The following is a 15,381-nucleotide window of genomic DNA, read 5'->3' as shown; positions in this document are numbered from 1 at the left end:
GTGTGGTGGATTTGGTGTACAGCGCGATTATGTGTTAAAACATATTTTTGGAAATTACACATAAGAAAGAAACAAAGTTACTTTTCAATATTTAGAACAAGATAATCGTCATCTTTTGAGAACACTGCTCACAAGCAAAGATTTGGTAAAATAAAAGATAGTTAACTGTAGAAAATAAAAGTTTACAATTCTGTTTGTTCAGCTAGGCACGTTTTTGCCAGTAACACACCTCGTGTTTGGAGAGCATCAGAAGTTAAAAAGAACAAAATAGTACCTCAGTCACTTCAGGAGTAGTGGACGGAACTGATTAAGTTGAATGAATGCACACAAATCCCTCTACAACACCGGCCCGACCTACCTCAACGAAAGAGTGAACTTCCACACTCCAACCCGCAAACTCCGATCAGCCAACCTCGCACTAGCTACAGTCCCCCGCATCCAATGAACCACCACAGGAGGCAGAGCCTTCTCTTACCTCGCCCCCACAACCTGGAACTCCCTCCCCACCAACCTCCGCAAAACCAAAGACCTACTCTTCAGAAAAAACCTCAAGACATGGTTGTTCGAACAGTAACCCCTCCCTCACCCGCCCCCCCCCACAAGCGCCTTGAGACCCTCACGGGTGAGTAGCTCGCTCTATAAATTTTTTTGATTGATTGAATGAATCAATGCCTGGTCCATGCTCCACTGAAAGGAATGGAAATTAGGCTAGGCCTGCGGTGACCAATTACAAGGCTGTAAAGAAGAGTGCCAAGCAGGCCAACAAATGGTAAGCAAGGGGCGGGCTCAAAGGCCTTTTTATTAACAACAGTTTCTCGCAAGCGAGTTGCATGCGCTAACGCATGCTATCAAAGACTCGACCCTAAAAGCAGGAAGAACTAGGGATTCAGCCCAGCTTTATGGATCATGTCACAGGAAGTTACTTTAAAGGCCATATTGGATGGGGACATTGTTTTGTTTACCTGTATGGCTGAAATATGCAGACTGAACACAGAGTGCTCCCTGGAGGGGGCTGTGACGAGGAAGATGGAGGAGGGAGGTAAGGGGAATAGACTTTATTTTGTGGAAATAAATGTTGATAGTAAAATATTTTCTCTTCGGCCAGAGGACGATGGAGTTAGTCAGAGTGGCTAACGCTGGTGTTGTGTTTAAGTGACAGACAGGGTGGTTATTGTGCTAACAATCAGTGTAAACACCCTGTCGCACAGTGGCCATCTCACATAAAGACAGTGCCACTTGTGTCTGATGAATTACAGTCTGAGTCAACACAAGGACACTTTACGGGCACATTGTTTGCATCTGAATAGCTGAGAAGGTGCTCATTGCCTATAAAACATAAACTTCTGTCTGCATCCCTGGAACTTCGGATGCCCTTTTGCTGAAACGCGTGGCTGCCTTGGGATTACATGCACCCGGAGGGAGCGCTTCCGGTGCCGGCCGACAGCGCACGGGCTCTGCCACGTCCACAGAGGCTGGGTGACCTCCCATGATGCCACAGCTCCTCCTTGGCCACGGTGGTCTACCTGTGGACAGCCAAGGGACGCCCTACGCCTCTTACTGGATCCAGGTGAGTTTTTAATGGGCGGAGCTGGTCTGTTCGTGTATTAACTGAATTACACACCTTGAAATCAGTCAATAACTGTAGTTATTGGCCCATCGGTCTCCTTATGCATTCCCGCCTCTGCAACTGACATGAAAACCGGGCGAGGGGCAATATGTGGGCACTGCAGTCAGCACTGTTGCAAGTTCTCAGCCTGCACCGGCATGCCACCGCCAATCAATATAAACCCCAAGTTCACAAAACTTTTCTGCAACTGTTTGTCAATTACACCTGGAAAAGTGTCACATTTCACAAGTACATTGCTCTTCCAGAAGTGTGTTTTCATAGGTGGTCAGTGACTAAACAGTTTGAAGATATTTACAAAACTTTTAGCATGGATGTATTACAAATAGCCACGCACCCAGCCTGTTCTCAAATAAGTCAGGTGTACAGGGCCGCATGGTGCCCTGAAACTCACCTGTCTGTGAAGGTTTTGCAAAGCATGTGCGGGAATGGGCAGCATATAATGGGACTGATTTTATTTTGTGGGAGTAAATGTTAATAGTAAAAGATTGTTAGTGTACAACGTTCTTAATCCGGGAAGTGCACAGTGCACACAAGACCCTTTTCCAGGGCAGTCACTAGTGCTTAACTTGTAAATAAAAGCGTGCCGGTGCTCAAAGCTCTGATCTGAAACACGCAGCTGCTGCAATTAAATGTGTAGGGCAGAATACTGAGGCAGCGTCATCCTGAAGCCATATCGGGCCTCTTAAACCATTTACAGCCACTCCCTGCCCCTTCAGCTCACTCTTGGAGCTTTCTGCTTTCTCCCTTTGTAACTTTTTTTTTGCTTTTTTCTCTTCCTCTTTTTTACCCATGTGTGTCTTTTTTATTTCGCAGTAAATGCTTGCGGCAGAGAAATAAGTGCCGGTTCTCAAAAATAAGTGCCGTGCCCCGCACCGGAAACCACCGGCTCAAATTAAGCACTGGAAGCACAGTTAAGGTTTATGAACCATAATGTCAGACCAATACAGAACACAACATACTGAGGGTGGAGGGGTGGAAGGTGTCACCGTGGGGCTCTCTATGCTGGGTCACGGTGGGGTGGGCACCTCTCATGGCACCCACACCATGATGCCGTCCTGCTGTGCTGGGTCTCAATGTTGTGTGGCACATTGAAGTGGCAGAGCCAATGTTGGACACAAAAAGTAGGCCTGGGAGACATCTCTGTTAACTGCAGCATCATTTTGTGCATTTCAGGTTATGCTTGTAAGCAAAGTTTGCAAAGTTAGGTCATTATGCCACACCCAAGGATCACGGGAGCAACACAAGTAACCGTAATGCAGGTGGCTGCCGTTCACGGTACTTGAAATGCGTCCTGACATGGAAAACGATGCAACAACACATTCCATGCTAAAATATAGTGTTAAATTACATTTTTGAATTTCACATACTTTCAGATCATTTTTGCATAAATATGTGAAACTAAATGAAGTGAATTTTGCACATGTGTAACAATAATTTCTACACAAAGACCCCGTCACCTGGGGCACACCATTGTTGGCAGCAGAGGCAGGTGCCCTATGAAGCAGGAGAGCCATGCTTGGCACACCAGTGTTGGCAGCTGTAGGAAAGTACCATCTTGCCTGGCATGTTACCCCCATATTTCACTGTATATATGTTTAGTTGTATGTGTCACTGGGACCCTGCCAGCCAGGGCCCCAGTGCTCATAAGTGTGCCCTGTATGTGTTACCTGTGTTATGACTAACTGTCTCACTGAGGCTCTGCTATCCAGAACCTCAGTGGTTATGCTCTCTCATTTCTTTCCAAATTGTCACTAACAGGCTAGTGACCAATTTCACCAATTTACATTGGCATACTGGAACACCCTTATAATTCCCTAGTATATGGTACTCAGGTACCCAGGGTATTGGGGTTCCAGGAGATCCCTATGGGCTGCAGCATTTCTTTTGCCACCCATAGGGAGCTCTGACAATTCTTACACAGGCCTGCCACTGCAGCCTGAGTGAAATAACGTCCACGTTATTTCACAGCCATTTACCACTGCACTTAAGTAACTTATAAGTCACCTATATGTCTAACCTTTACCTGGTAAAGGTTGGGTACTAAGTTACTTAGTGTGTGGGCACCCTGGCACTAGCCAAGGTGCCCCCACATTGTTCAGGGCCAATTCCCCGGACTTTGTGAGTGCGGGGACACCATTACACACGTGCACTACATATAGGTCACTACCTATGTGTAGCTTCACAATGGTAACTCCGAATATGGCCATGTAACATGTCTAAGATCATGGAATTGCCCCCTCTATGCCATCCTGGCATTGTTGGCACAATCCCATGATCCCACGGGTCTCTAGCACAGACCCGGGTACTGCCAAACTGCCTTTTCAGGGGTTTCACTGCAGCTGCTGCTGCTGCCAACCCCTCAGACAGGTTTCTGCCCTCCTGGGGTCCAGCCAGGCTTGGCCCAGGAAGGCAGAACAAAGGACTTCCTCAGAGAGAGGGTGTTACACCCTCTCCCTTTGGAATAAGGTGTTAAGGCAGGGGAGGAGTAGCCTCCCCCAGCCTCTGGAAATGCTTTCATGGGCACAGATGGTGCCCATTTCTGCATAAGCCAGTCTACACTGGTTCAGGGACCCCTCAGCCCTGCTCTGGCGCGAAACTGGACAAAGGAAAGGGGAGTTACCACTCCCCTGACCTGCACCTCCCCTGGGAGGTGCCCAGAGCTCCTCCAGTGTGCTCCAGACCTCTGCCATCTTGGAAACAGAGGTGCTGCTGGCACACTGGACTGCTCTGAGTGGCCAGGGCCAGCAGGTGACGTCAGAGACTCCTTCTGATAGGCTCCTTCAGGTGTTGCTAGCCTATACTCTCTCCTAAGTAGCCAAACCCTCTTTTCTGGCTATTTAGGGTCTCTGCTTTGGGGAATTCCTTAGATAACGAATGCAAGAGCTCATCTGAGTTCCTCTGCATCTCTCTCTTCACCTTCTGCCAAGGAATCGACTGCTGACTGCGCTGGAAGCCTGCAAAACTGCAACAAAGTAGCGAAGACGACTACTGCAACTCTGTAACGCTGATCCTGCCGCCTTCTCGACTGTTTTCCTGGTGGTGCATGCTGTGGGGGTAGTCTGCCTCCTCTCTGCACTCGAAGCTCCGAAGAAATCTCCTGTGGGTCGACGGAATCGTCCCCCTGCAACCGCAGGCACCAAAGAACTGCATCACCGGTCCTCTGGGTCTCCTCTCAGCACAATGAGCGAGGTCCCTTGAATCCAGCAACTCTGTCCAAGCGACTCCCACAGTTCAGTGACTCTTCAGTCCAAGTTTGGTGGAGGTAAGTCCTTGCCTCCCCACGCCAGACTGCATTGCTGGGAACCGCGTGTTTTGCAGCTACTCCGGCTCCTGTGCACTTTCCGAGGGAATCCTTTGTGCACAGCCAAGCCTGGGTCCACGGCACTCTAACCTGCATTGCACGACCTCCTGAGTTGTCCTCCGGCGTCGTGGGACTCCTTTGTGCAACTTTGGGTGAGCACCGTTTCACTCCACTTTGTAGTGCCTGTTCCGGCACTTCTGCGGGTGCTGCCTGCTTCTGAGAGGGCTCCTTGTCTTGCTGGGTGCCCCCTCTGTCCCCTGATGCAATTGGCGACATCCTGGTCCCTCCTGGGCCACAGCAGCACCCAAAAACCCCAACCGCAAGCTTTGCAGCTAGCAAGGCTTGTTTGCAGTCTTTCTTCAGGAAAACACTTCTGCACGACTCTCCACGGCGTGGGACATCCATCCTCCAAAGGGGAAGTTTCTAGCCCTTGTCGTTCTTGCAGAATCCTCACCTTCTACAGTCCAGTAGCAGCTTCTTTGCACCCACAGCTGGCATTTCCTGGGCATCTGCCCACTCCCGACTTGATCGTGACTTTTGGACTTGGTCCCCTTGTTCCACAGGTACTCTCGTCTGGAAATCCATTGTTGTTGCATTGCTGGTTTTGGTCTTTCCTGCAGAATTCCCCTATCACGACTTCTGTGCTCTTTGGGGAACTTTAATGCACTTTGCACTCACTTTTCAGGGTCTTGGGGTGGGCTATTTTTCTAACCCTCACTGTTTTCTTACAGTCCCAGCGACCCTCTACAAGGTCACATAGGTTTGGGGTCCATTCGTGGTTCGCATTCCACTTTTGGAGTATATGGTTTGTGTTGCCCCTATCCCTATGTGCCCCCATTGCATCCTATTGTAACTATACATTGTTTGCACTGTTTTCTATTGCTATACTGCATATTTTTGGTATTGTGTACATATATCTTGTGTATATTTGCTATCCTCATACTGAGGGTACTCACTGAGATACTTTGGCATATTGTCATAAAAATAATGTACCTTTATTTTTAGTATATCTGTGTATTGTGTTTTCTTATGATATTGTGCATATGACACTAGTGGTACTGTAGGAGCTTCACTCGTCTCCTAGTTCAGCCTAAGCTGCTCTGCTAAGCTACCATTATCTCTCAGCCTAAGCTGCTAGACACCCTATACACTAATAAGGGATACCTGGGCCTGGTGCAAGGTGTAAGTACCCCTTGGTACTCACTACAAGCCAGTCCAGCCTCCTACAGCAGCAGAGGCAGGTGCCCCATGAAGCAGGAGAGCCACGCTTGGCACACCAGTGTTGGCAGCACGGGCAGGTGCCCTATGAAGCGGGAGAGCCACGCTTGGCACACCAGTGTTGGCAGCACGGGCAGGTGCTCTATGAAGCGGGAGAGCCACGCTTGGCACACCAGTGTTGGCAGCAGAGGCAGGTGCCCTATGAAGCAGGAGAGTCACGCTTGGCACATCAGTGTTGGCAGCACAGGCAGGTGCCCTATGAAGCTGGAGAGCCACGCTTGCCACACCAGTGTTGGCAGCACAGGCAGGTGCCCTATGAAGCAGGAGAGCCACGCTTGCCACACCAGTGTTGGCAGCAGAGGCAGGTGCCCTATGAAGCAGGAGAGCCACGCTTGCCACACCAGTGTTGGCAGCACGGGCAGGTGCCCTATGAAGCAGGAGAGCCACGCTTGCCACACCAGTGTTGGCAGCACGGGCAGGTGCCCTATGAAGCAGGAGAGCCACGCTTGCCACACCAGTGTTGGCAGCACGAGCAGGTGCCCTATGAAGCAGGAGAGCCACGCTTGCCACACCAGTGTTGGCAGCACGGGCAGGTGCCCTATGAAGCAGGAGAGCCACGCTTGCCACACAAGTGTTGGCAGCACAGGCAGGTGCCCCAAGAAGCAGGAGAGCCACACTTGCCACACCAGTGTTGGCAGCACAGGCAGGTGCCCTATGAAGCAGGAGAGCCACGCTTGGCACACCAGTGTTGGCAGCACAGGCAGGTGCCCTATGAAGCAGGAGAGCCACGCTTGGCACACCAGTGTTGGCAGCACAGGCAGGTGCCCTATGAAGCAGGAGAGCCACGCTTGGCACACCAGTGTTGGCAGCAGAGGCAGGGTTGCCCATGCCAATGGCATAGCAGTTGCACAACTGGCCTCCTCAAGGCAGTCTCCTTCTGGGGTGGCATCTCCAGCTCTCCACAGCACATTTTGTAGGCCGACTGGGTTTCTCCTCCGAACAGAAGATGGGCAGGGACACCTTCTCTCAGCACAGCAGTCCCTATTCCAGGGCAGACACTCAGCAGGTTACAGTCTTGTGTGGTTTTGAGACTTCACAGTGTTGGGACACTGACAAAGACTCTACCCCTGGATCACAGAAGTCATCCTACATCCTGGTGGATGGAGCCTCCCTTGGTTATGAGAAAACTTGGAACCCTGGATGCAGGCTTTGACCACTCCTTGTACAGTCCTCCCAGACATCCTTTGTTGATTATGGGCTTCTGCCCACCAAAGATTTCTAGAGAGTGCCACCATGAGGTGCATTGGCTCCAGCCACGTCAGGCAGGGATATAACACAGGATCCTCCCCAACCACCCTTCAGGGGGCCACATAAATCACAAGGTCAATGAATAGCTGTCAGATGGGAAAGACTGAGGGATCACTCTCACATCCTGCAGAGGGGACCAGCATTTTGCATTATGTTACTGAAGTCAGACAAAATCTTTATTCTTTAGGTGATAGCAGGAAGGATGGTGGATCAGGGATGCCCTCTCTCATGGCTAACAAAGACAACGGGCCCGCAAAGGAGGGGACAACCTTCACCCTTGTCAATCAGCTAACATCTCTGGTGGAACAAAAGTCAGGACATGCCCAAGGAACACCCTAGCACTTCAAGAGCCTGCCGTCTCCTGCCCTCCCACACCCACTGATTCCATTAGCTACCACAAGTCTACGCCTGAGTCACAGTCCTGCAAATCACATCTGGATCTGAAGTCCCAGAATGTACATATGGAAGGTGACCTCAATCCTCCATCTTGTATACAGCACCCACGTGCTGGAATCGGATGCATTCTGCAGTGCCCCTATGTAAACATGGCACTCATGCTCCCTGCTGCCTTCTGCCGTGCATTGAAGGTATGCCCACGTGCATGCACACGGACCTTGCACTCCCACACAAAGGGATATTGTGTAGCATTCACAGTACTGAACTAAACTGAACAGTTGTACTGAACTGAACACACAATTTATGCAGTTTTGGGAGGCGATTGGCTTGGTGGTTAGAGCTGCCGACCTTGGATTCTGAGGATCCAGTTTCAAATCCTCGCCTCAGCGCGAGGCTCGGCATCATGTGGTTCTGGAGAAGTCACTTAGGGCCTGCTTTAGATTTCAGCAGATGGGTTACTCCGTTACAACAGTGACAGATATCCCGTCCCACAAAATATAAATCCCATTATATCATATTGGATTTATATTTCATGCCCTTAATCTCAATGTGCCTGAAGAAAATGAAATGTATTGTTTGAAATGTCTTTGTGTAATTCCCATTTGATGTACATGATCTAAGATTGTCTCCCAACCTCCACATGTAATGTACAGTGGTCCGTTTGCGCTAGATAAATACCTACACATGCACACAAACATACATAGCGCTTCTGGGAGGCCATTTGCCTCTGGATAATCAACAAAAGGCCTGTCCTACTACTAACAATTCACGCTGCCACCTCTCAGCGTCTTACAATCTGTTGAGGGGTCGATAGACCCACCCTCTATGGAAGAGGCTCTTGGTGCATCTCTCCAGACCACAGATCCACCCTCTGAGTCACAGCACTTTACAGAACCTAACTACAGCAGCTCTCAGCACACAAACATGATTGTGTTTGCTGAGACCAAACTAAAAATGCCAACTCAGCAGAAACTCGCATGTGGGTTCACTCAAGCCAGAGACTCCTGCTCGCAAATGATGCAGGGGTTATTCTTGTCCCAGCACTTACAATAATGCATCAAACTACAACAGGCATACGTTTATCAGAAGTTTGATGAACAATTGTGTGAATACTTAGTAGGCGCAAATTTCCATGTACAAGCGGCATCTTCTACAAAGTGATCACAACTGGCACCTCCTCCTGTCAGGTAAGAGGCTGACCAATCCCAGTGTCTCTCGGCACACCTGCAGCCAGGACACAATCACACTGAACACAAAAGACTGCTGAAAAAGAAAGAGCAAGGCAGGACATCTTCTCCATCCGTGCACCTAGGAGCAGGAGGGACATCTCCACCAGGACCGCCCAACGCTGCTCCAGCTGTGTAAACTGCTGAAGACACACCTCTTTAAAGAGTAACACATCACGATGCAGTAGAAGTGCTCTTTCAAACACCCCCCAACCACACATTGGCTGTGTCTTTGACCATGTACAGAGCTTTGCAGACTTTTAGCCAGATTTCTGTCCATAATAATACATATATACGAAAATACTTAACAAATGCAAACATAAATGGGTAGACAAAGGAAACACGTTACAGTTTACCCAGCTTTATGTGAATGAGGCGAGATGTGTGTGCCTGTCTTTTATCTGTCTCGGTGTGAATGAACTACTGAGCATCACAACCCCAAGCCAAGATGCAGTGTGGATGGTACTCTACACAGCAATGCATTGTGCCACGATCCCTACACAATAATGATGCAAGAATTTTCTGTCCTGGCCTAGTAGCCTTTTAGAAATAGAATTGTCCCTTTACCTTTTTGTGTTTAATACACTTTATTTAAATAACCAGGTAAATAAATAGGATTTAGCAATATAATTAGGCAAGCATCTATCACATCAAAGAGAATCCAATGAACAACAAGAGTCTTTATGATTTTAAGGAGGGAAAAAGTGGGGGAGAGAAAGTTGGAAGTGAAAGTTCACATATTGTAATAGAAGAAAAAGTATACTCATAAATTGTAAGCTGGTAAGAATTAATTAAAAGACTCTAATAATAACAATATATAACAATATCTTGTAAAAAATAGAAACAACTGAGAGATAACGGGTTCATGGTTGATGGACATTTCCAGACAAGGTACATCTGGTGGGTGATACACAACTCACTGTATTATTGAGGATAATGGTAACAATAACAATGGAACATTGTGATAAGCTGAGCACTGAGAGAGCTACATAGTCTCCAATGTATGACAAGAACAAATGCAATTCCTCCAAGCCTTGTATGATAATTTAGATGAACATTTCCAATTAAAAGCAACTTGCCGAAAGGCGTTTGCTAAAAAAATGCCAAATAATTTACAGTCAGGGAAAAATTGGGAAAAATCAGCAGTTAAGGTTCCAAAAAATCCGATTCAGATACAGCCAAACATCGGAACTCACAGGGTCAGATCACTCCATCATACACTTCACCTTCACTGGGCCACCACGCACCACCCCCATGCAACACAGCACCCCATACCGCCGCTGGACCAGGGTAACTCACAGCAATGGACAGATGCCCTCAGTACCACTCAGCCCAGCATAACCACCAACCTAGATCAAACAGTAGAGAATTTCAACACCAGGATCACCAACGCAGTCAATCAAGTCGTCCCCACCAAACCTCCCAAGATGCACAGGCCCACCAAGCAAGCCAGTTGGTACACACCTGAACTCAGAGCATCAAAACACAAGTGTAAACAACTGGAAAGAAGTTGGCGAACCAGCAGAAACAATACTGACAGAGTCATCTACAAAGCAGCCCTCAATGACTACCACCACCAGCTCAAAGCCACAAACAAGAAAGCCCTGACACACAGAATCAAGAACAGCTCCACCCAAACCAAAGAACTCTTCTCTATCATAAGAGAATTCACCTGCCCGTCAGCCACACAGAACTCAATCCCTCCCTCACAGGAACTCTGTGACACCCTCACTGACCACTTACAACAAAATATCAACCATCTACAGAAACTTCGATCCTCAACCCTACAACCTTCTCAGCAACCCATCAACCAACACCACCAACCACCCGCTCACCACATGGGAACAACTAAGCACACCACAGACAACCACCTTAATGAACTCCATCCACTTAGGAGCACCCGCCGACCCATGCCGTCATTGACTCTTCAACCTTGGAAGCACCAACATCAGCCACCAGCTCACTGCCAACCTTCACGCCTCCATAACTACTGCCACCTTCTCCAGTGCATGGAGACACATGGAAGTGGGACCCTTCTGAAGAAACCTTTGGCCAACCCCAGCGAGCTCCAAAACTACTACATCCTCCTGTTCCCCGTCAAAGTCCTAGAGAAGGCCATTTATCTCCAACTGACCGACAAGCTAGAAAAAAATAAACTGCTGGACCCATCCTAGTCATGCTTCAGAACTAATCACAGTATCGAGACAGCCCTCATTGATGCAACAGATGATTTCTGAGCCCTCCTTGACAGAGGAGAATCAGCCACGGTTTTCCTCCTGGACCTCCCTGCAGCCTTCAATACTGTCTCCCACCACACCCTCATCAATCGACTATGCCAGATTGGAATCATAGAGGATGCGCTCAGATAGATGGCATCCTTCTTCACTGGATGCACTCAGAGAGTCTGCCTCCCCCCTTCACCTCACAACCCAAGCACACCATCTGCGGGTACCCCAAGGCTCATCCCTCAACCCAACCCTCTTCAACATCTACATGACACCACTCACAGACATTGTCAGATCCCACAACATCTACATCGTCTTTTAAGCCAACGACACACAGCTCATCCTCTCTCAGAGAACCCAACATCAGCAAAGGCCAGCTTCCACAACTGCATGGATGAAAGACAACTGCTTGAAGCTCAACACAGACAAAACAGAAGTTCTGATCTTCGGCAGACACACCACCCTCTGGAATGAATCCTGGTGGCCAGCACAGCTTGGACCGACCCCCACACCGAAATACCACACCTGCAACCTCGGTATCATCCTGGACGTCGAACTCATCCATGGAAAGGCAGGTCAATGCCATCTCCTCAGCCTGTTTTCACATGATCTGCATACTCCACAAGATCTTCGGATGGCTCCAGATCAGCACTACGAAAACAATGAAGCAGGCCCTCATCACCAGCCGACTTGACTACGGCAATACCCTCTATACCAGTACCGCCACCAAACTCAGGAAAAGACTCCAGACCCCCCAGAACACAGCTGCTGGACAGATCCTCAACCTGCCCAAGAGAACACACATCACCCAGCATCTAAAAGACCTCCACTGGCTCCCCGTCCAGGAAAAATGCCATTTCAAGCTCCTCACCCATGCCTACAAAGCCCTCTGCCACCAAGGACCAGCCTACCTGAACCTCCGCCTGACTTTCCACCTACCCACCAGAACCCTCCACTCCACACACCTCGCCCTCGCCCAGAAACTATGCATCCATTGCAGCCGCTTCAGAGGATGCTTCTTCACCCACCTCGCCACCAAAGCCTGGAGCAGCCTCCCCCCCGCACTGCACCCTCGCTGAACCAGTTCAGGAAAGGACTCAAGACCTGGCTTTTCAACTGATACCTGCAGCACAGTGCCTGGATACCCCCGGGGTGATTAGCCGCGCTATATACATAAGACTTGATTGATTGATTGATTAAAAGAGATGGAGAATGTTAAAAGGATGTTGTATCGTAAACATTCATCGGATTTGTGACCAAACTTTATGCCAAAGGGAAAGTGTATTGGCACATCTAAATGTCATATGCATAATATCGCTGTTGGGAGACTTACAAGACCAGCATTGAGACAAGGCATCCTTTGAAAGCTTTGAGCATTGTATGGATTGTATGGCAGCAAAGGAAAGTCTGTGATAAAGAACAAAGAGAACTTGGAGTAATACTAACTGATCTAGAAATGTGATAGATGTGAGACCAAATCCTGTTCCAGAAGGAAATATGCCAGTTCACGCCAAAGTCTTTTTCCCAAAGAAGTTCAGCTTTGGACTTGGTTCGGGAAGTAGTTGAGGGTGGAATCGGTTTTTGAATAACAGTTGTCTCAAGACAAACAGTGCGAAACCTGGTAAGATCTGAAGTATGTGGTATGGAGGGAGGGGAAAACAACATCTAGGAGAAAAAAGCATCTAGGACGGAATTAATAAGTAATGAAAAATACGTTTTAAAAAATTGGGGACCTTGGAATGTGTCCTTCAATTTGGGAAAGGAGAGAGGGGCTTTATTTACAAATAATTTTGCAACCCACATAATACCTTTAGACCTCCAGGAATGCCAACAAATTGGTTTGCTGTGAATTTTAAAAAGCTCATTATGCCATATGCATAAAGGCAGCTTGATGTAGACCAAAAGCTTTATGATATCGATTAAAGCGGGGAAAATTCACTCCTCAGTCAAGTTTTGATTTTTGAAGGAGAGAGAGAGATTCTTACTTTTCTACTATTCAACAAAAAGTTGGTAAGCATAAAGTTTATTTTCTTAAGGGTAGTCTTGGGAATTGAGACTGGCATTATAGAAATAAGATATAGTGTGAGAGGAGAAATCATGGGTTTACTGGAGTGTAGACGGCCCCACCAAGACAAAAATAAGGGATGCCAAGCAAAAAGCATGTTTTCAATTTTAGTAAATAGTTCCTTAAAGTTAATGGAAATGGATGCTTGCACTGAATTTGAAAACCAAATACAGAGATATTTAATTTTGGAAGTTGACGCCCACTGAAAACCTGCCTCTGGAAAGGAATATTTGATGCTGTATTTGTTTAGGGGAAGAATTTCAATTTTATAACCTGAAACTTCAGAGAAGAGGGCTATTTAAATAACTAATGACGGTAAGGACGTTTCTAGGGACAAAACAAAGAGGAGAACATCATCCTCGCCAGCTATTGGTTTCAAATGACGCTCTCCATATCGAAAACCAGATATGGATGAATTAGGATGGATACGGGAACGGAAAAATTTGAAAGCAAGAACAAATAATAATGAGGAAAGAGGACAACCAGGTTGAAAACTGTGTTGCAGGGTAAAGTATGGGGAAACTACATCATTAACAAGGACAGACACGCGTGGGGAACGATATAGAAGAGAGATTAGAGCAATGATTTTAGGGCCAAAACCATGCCAGGCTAAAGATTTTATCATAAAATCCCGAGTGATCCTATCAAATATTTTCTCTGCATCTATTGTTATCACTGCAATAGGGGTTTTGAAGAGAGGAGAGTTACTGAGTACATTAAGAAATAATCTAGAGTTATCTGCCACTAATCTACCCTTTATGAATCCGGACTGCTCTTGTCCAGTAAAATGCAGAAGAAAAGATTCTAAAAAGGTTGCAAAGAGTTTTGCAAAATTCTTGTAATCTACATTTACTTATAAGATATGCCTATAATATTTACATAAAGTTGGATCCGTGCCCTCTTTGTATCAGACAGATTGTGTTTTCTTGAAAAGTACCAGAAGTAGGACCAGAATCAATTAAGTGGCTGAACAAAAGTGATAGATGGGGAAGGATAATATTGGAAACATGTAGAAAACGTTTTCACAGTAAAACCACGTGGTCTGGAAAATGTCCTGTGGGGTAAGATCCATCTCTAAAAAGCACAATCTAAATGTGAACAAACAGAGTTAGGTGTTAGTGTAAATAGTCCTCAGTTTGAGAATGTGGCACTGTATTTTCGAGAGTGTATATAGTTTTATAGAAATTGACAAATTAATTTAGTATATCTTTGTGCTCAGTTATTGAGACTTCTTGTGAGTTGTGCAATGAATCTATCTGAAGCCTCTGTTTTTTCACTTTCAGATAATTAGCTAGCAATTTACCAACTTTATTTCTCCCAGCGTAGTATCGAGCATTACTTCTTATCAAAATGGAGGCGGTATCAGTGGTGAATAAAGGGTTAAAGTGTAATTTGGCACTAAGTAACTTTTAAAGATCGTTATTTGATTTAGAGGAGAAACACTTTTGTTCTAAGGTCTTAATGGTGGAAAGTAACTATATACATTCTTTGTTTTAAACTTTCTTTTTCTTGGATACATAATCAGTCATAAAACTGCATGCGGCTGCTATAAATGTATCCCATATTAAAGGGGAGAGGTGGTTGGGGAGTCATTCATCCAGAAGAATTCAGAAGCAAATGAAAGGAGGTGGCGAATAGTGCATCCTTTAGCAATGAGTTGTTAAATCTCCATCTGTGAGAATCAGGTTGGGGGGAACCACGTGTAATCTGAGAGTATTACAAGACTAATTGAGGATTGCACTGTAGGTCGTGATCGAGTTTTAGAAACGAAAATGTGGTCTAATCTTGTAAGAGTACCATGTGTAGCAGAATAAAAGTGTAATCTCTGGAAGTGGGACTAGAGAGGCTCCAAGAATCAACCAAAGCACCATGAGAGTCAGCGGTATGCAACTGTTTGGGCATTTTGTGTGGAAAAAACTGGACCAGGGATTGTTAATCTACAAATGGAGCCATAAATTGGTTACAATCTCCTCCTAGAATAATGTAAGTGTCATTATATTGCATACATGTTTGTG

The sequence above is a fragment of the Pleurodeles waltl genome, chromosome 8, assembly GCF_031143425.1.
Source record: "Pleurodeles waltl isolate 20211129_DDA chromosome 8, aPleWal1.hap1.20221129, whole genome shotgun sequence".
Classification (NCBI taxonomy): Eukaryota; Metazoa; Chordata; class Amphibia; order Caudata; family Salamandridae; genus Pleurodeles; species Pleurodeles waltl.
Note: the sequence above shows the minus strand (reverse complement) of the source record.